Consider the following 5,304-nt stretch of genomic DNA (forward strand, 5'->3'; position numbering starts at 1 on the left):
GTGTCCATTGTGCCTGGTTGGGGGTGTACTGCTCTCGGGCATTTTAGCTGGTTTTTGGTTTTGAATGGTTTAATGAGTGAGCTAAATAGCTGTAAAATTCAGAGCAGGCTCTCAAAAAGTTCACTTTTCCTCAGGCATGCAAGTGTATCTGGTGCAGAGCAGAAGGAGCAATGAGTTATGAACAGCCACCTACTTCCTATGGGAGGGAGCTGTGTGCAGAACTCAGTTGCACAGAAAGACAGCAAAGAGTTAGTTAAAAAGTAGAGCTGGTCACTGGCAGATCTTGCAGACTGACACCTAGGAGATGCTCCAGACTCTTCATCTTCTGCAATATCTGTCATATAAGGAGAAGCTGAGAGAACTGTGGTTGTTTAGCATGGAGATAGGAATGTTCAGGGGCCATATGTACAAATTCTGAGAGGGGGAGGAGTAAACAAGTAAAGAAGGAAGAAACAGACTCCTTTTAATGGTATCCAGTGAGAGGACAAGATGCAATGGGCACAAACTGAAATACATGAAATTCCATTTAAACTTCAGAAAAAAGATTTCTTACTCTGCTCGTCAGATATCAGAACAGATTGACTAGACAGCACATGGAGTCTCCATCCTTGGAGATACTCAACACCGAACTGAACACAGTCCTGAGCTGTAGATGATACTGGTTTGAGTTGGGGGGGGTTAGACTAAATGCTCTCCAGCAGTTCCTTCCAATCTCATTTATTCTGTGTTAATGCTTCCATGCTATTCGGTCTGCAGAAGTGAGAACAAGTATGAGGTTCTCTTATTCCTGGTTTGCATTAAGTAAGTGACCAAGACAAGAAAAATAGTACCTATATGGCACTTCAGAATATCTTTCTGGTTTTACAAGCTTCTTTCTAAACCTACAGAGCTACATGAGTGCAAAATTATGTGCAAATCACACTTCACTGTTACACATATCTTCTGTAAGTGCTGTGGCCTTCCATCACACACATGAATGGACATTTAAAAGATCAATCTAATAGTGGATTGTCACCCTCAGTCTGCTTAGACTGCAAGGGTGAGCTCTCTTTTCAGGGTAGGGATCTCAGTTATAATGCTCAGTCAGTAGGCAGGCAATCTTCATGTTGAGCCCAGCTTTGTGACTTAATAACTGTGAGAAATACTATTGTCCTTCATGGTAACTGTTTTACTGGAGGTAAAACAGTTTATTGGAGCACTGGAAGTGCTCTTCCATTATAAATCCAGTAAGAGAGGCACTCAGACTATGCAGAGTGTCATTTAAAGTGCTATTTATTGACACTAACACTATGGAGGAAGAGATGATAGTACAGATAATCTTATGTCCCTTCAGATGGCAAAAACTCTGAGTTGTGCAGCATCAAAAAGGCAGCATACGATCTGGGTGCAGCCCATCACGCAGACTTTGTCTGAGAAAGGGTTTCCCTCTTTTGGTCATTTGAATTATTATATGGTTTTTGCACAGGAAAAAAACCCTCAATTTTTCTACCACCCAACAGAAAGAATGTTCACATGAGAAGTTCTTGCTACACTTCTAGATAAAGGCAAGAACTTGAAGGTGGTATGATCACCAATACCAAGTGGGAGATGCCTACAGGCTCTCTGTTACAATTAGCTGGCTGTGTTTATTCTGCAGCTGAGATATTCACAGCACCACAGGGGCCTGAAGGTTAAGCTGTATGTGCAGCACAGCACAGCTATTGGCCTATTGGGGTTAAACTTTATGTGGATAGCCGTCCTTGATATGCAATGATTGGGATCATTGCACTGAGATGTATGACACTATCTCCAGTGGTCATTTCGCAGATGGAATTGCAACATACTTGATGAAAGAAACCAGTTTACATGGATTATCTTACACTAATATACCCCAACCCAACTAGATTCAGTTGCTCACAGGGTTTCATAAAACCAGTTCTTGTAAAACTCCAGGAAGATTTACCATTACTCTTAATTTTCAGTAAATGAAGGAAGAAAGCACTCAATTGCAAAAGCACAACTGCTTTGAGATCAAGACCAAGTTTATTCATAAATTAGGCTCTTGTCAGATTTGGACAGATCCTGTTCCTGAGGATGATGAGTACTTTGTTATCATTTATTTTAGGATCTCTAGGACTGGCACCAGCATGGCTATATAGCTGTCAGCAGCATGCAGCCCCTGCCTGCCCAGGCAGGAACCTGCCAGGCTGAAGCCAGAGCACTGCATCCTGCTGACCCTCTTCTGGTAATGCTTGTGAAAGAGCCTCAGTGAAAGTTCATGGAGTGATTCTGTGCCAAGGACATGAGTGACTCACTGCAGTGGATGCTGTGGCAGTGGCGATTTGCCCATAGATGGCAGCGTTTGCTGTCCTTTTGATATCCTGGCGGTATATGTATTTACTGTATTTGTTCCACCACAGAAGATTCTGTTGTACAGAAGGCCAAAAACTCCAACTGAAAATACAGTTAGAGAAAACTTTCTGACTCATCTCTCAGGCTTTCTAAAAATAAAAATTAAAAGGAAAGCAGAATAGCATGAATAAAGAACACAGGAGTATGACCCTCATTTGTGCTGGGTATTGGAGAAGATGGTGTAGATCTGCTCTCTGTAGCCAGATTCCCCTATACATAAACACATCTTCAAAGTCTTCTGTTTGCAGTTTATCCACACTTTGAGTTCAGTGGCCCCATCTATAAAGAATATAAGCGTACCCCAGTAGTGCAGTATAAAAGAAGAAACCTGTGAGGTGCAGAGAATCCCATTTAAGTGATTTGGCTTATTCAGGAAGTCTGCAGCAGAGCTGGAATTTGAATCCCTGAATCCTACCTCTAAAGGGGAAGCTGAATGCAGATGGTTCCTTAGCATCTCCAAGACAGCATATACATCAGCCACATCTGCTGAGCACTTTCTAGTGATGACTCATTGTTTATTTCTCCAAACATAGTGTAGGAAGAAGATGCATGTATCATTTCATTCCTTTCCTCCTAAAAATGTATCTGCTGTCTAGGCTGACTGTCAGCAGTGGAGCTCATGAGCAGTACTAGTACTGAGGTGACCAGCTTTTAGCTTCAAGCATGTGCAGAACCTTTGCAAGTCTGCAGTTTTGTTAAAATATTTTCCTTCTGTGGATTGAGAGACTCTATCCGATCGCCCTGGGACTGTGACAGATGGAGCGCCTATCACCCAGAATGTGGTTATTTGTGTCTGTCTGGCTCCACTCAGAGTGGGTTGGAGAGTCTCTGAGATTTTCTGTGGGAAAGTTTCTTTGTTATAAAACAGATTACAAAATATCTGGAAGGACAGTTCTGTTTTATCTTATTCTGCTAGCAGCCTTAAAGGACAAGATCTGTGTAAATTGTATGTCTCATCGAAAACAAAGTTCAGTCTGAGTGACAATGCCATTATGAGGATCACAACCATAGGATCAGTTTAAAAGCATTTAATTATTATATTCCTATAGGATAAGAACATGGGATATGGCAGAATGTCTCAGAGGTCAGTTAAAACCTGCTTCACAGAAATGTGCAAAAGGTAGCATAATCCCAAAATCTGCCTTTACAGGAAATTTAAGCCCCAATTAATAAAAGTTTGTTTTCCCTAGATCTCAATAAAAGAAATTGAAATGAAACAGTGCTTTTAGAAATCTTTGTAATATCCCTGTAAATAAAGAAAAACTGTCAAACAGCAAACACTTCTGTTGAACAGCTGTAAAGATGGTGCACAAATGCAGATGAATAATACCATGAAGATTGCCTTCTAAATCCGGAATGCTTTTCCTAACCTACAGAAAAACCACTCTTGCATGAAGCACAAGAATATTTTCACTGAGAAGCTTTTTAAAGCTGTTGTGATACATAAGGTGAATTGTGCATTCATGTGCATTCATTGCATAGTAATACACGTGCAGTAATGAAAATCAAAATGAAAGGCCTAGTACCAAATGAAGGTAACAAAGTTATGAATAAAACTTTGATGATATTGGACAAAACTGTAAATAATCCTTTACATGCAGCATAAAGGTAGCAAATGCAGAATGCATGGAGAGCAATGCTTCTGGGAAGGCTCAAATTCAATGAATTTAAGACAAAACATTGAATTCTGTTTATATTTATGCCAATTTAAATCCAGGGTTACTCCACTAACTTAGCATTACTCTGGATCTCTATCAATATGGTTGAAATTAGCATCTGGCTCATCGTCATAAATTTAATTTCTATCTTTTCCTGACTTCCAGCAGACAGAAAAAATGGCCCTTGGCCTTAATTATAATTGTATTACAATGGCTTTTTCTGAAAGTCATATTTTTAATTTCTATTTAATCCCTCTTTCTTTCTGAACTATAAACCTTTCATTCATAATGAAAATAAACAGCTATTTTATTGTCTTGTTTCTACTGCAGTTTTATATTCAAATGCCTCAGGATTTTGTCCTTTCCTGAAATGAAAGAAGTTTTAAAAATATGTACAATTGAGTTAAATAAATTCTCTTATAATATTCTATGTGTAAAAGTTACTCTTCCAATGCAACCCCCCACCTTCTAGATAAAGGACTTAGAAGTAGCACTATAGAAACAAGTACAGTCTTATAAACCTGAACAGCAGATTTCTGCTCAAATCTACTCAAACTCACACTAATAAAACACTTTTTACAAGAGAAATAAACTGTACAGAGAGTTATTTACTCTAAACTGAAACCAATAGGACCTCCCATAGGTTGGTTCAGATCCTAGATAAGAATTACAAGATAGTTAATGAAAATGATCAGGGGAAGATGAAATGTAAATGTGTGCCACAATGCACACACAGTCCTTTCATCTGGCTTTGTATTGCATTCCTTTTTACATGGATGCAGAATGAAAGAATACTGATGCTGTTTAAAGACGTTCATATTGCTGGGGAAAAAATAATATTCTATGCAATTATTAGAACACTCTTTCTGCTTTGAAGAGAACCAACTAGGGTTTAAAGGCATCTTATTTTTCTGTCAGTTTCTTAAGATGTCTTTTGATGGTGGTATAAATTCCTGGGCTGGAGTGATGACTGGAAATGATTCTACATTGTTCAGGCAACCAAAGCTAAATAAATTGAGTCCTTCAACACAAAAGCATAACTACTGTAGAAAATGCTGATTTGCAGTCCAGAAACCAATAGTGCACAACAATATGTAAGGGACAACTAATCTTCCACCAACACCAGCAGAACCTTAGATTTTCATAGTTGCCTCTGGAAAGTGGAGCTAATTCCAAAAGCTTCTATCTCCTTGTCACAGTCCCAAAATATTTTCCAAACAATTGATATGTTGTTTTACAGAACACACAAATTCCA

Source organism: Melopsittacus undulatus, chromosome 4, assembly GCF_012275295.1.
Source record: "Melopsittacus undulatus isolate bMelUnd1 chromosome 4, bMelUnd1.mat.Z, whole genome shotgun sequence".
NCBI classification, from domain to species: Eukaryota; Metazoa; Chordata; class Aves; order Psittaciformes; family Psittaculidae; genus Melopsittacus; species Melopsittacus undulatus.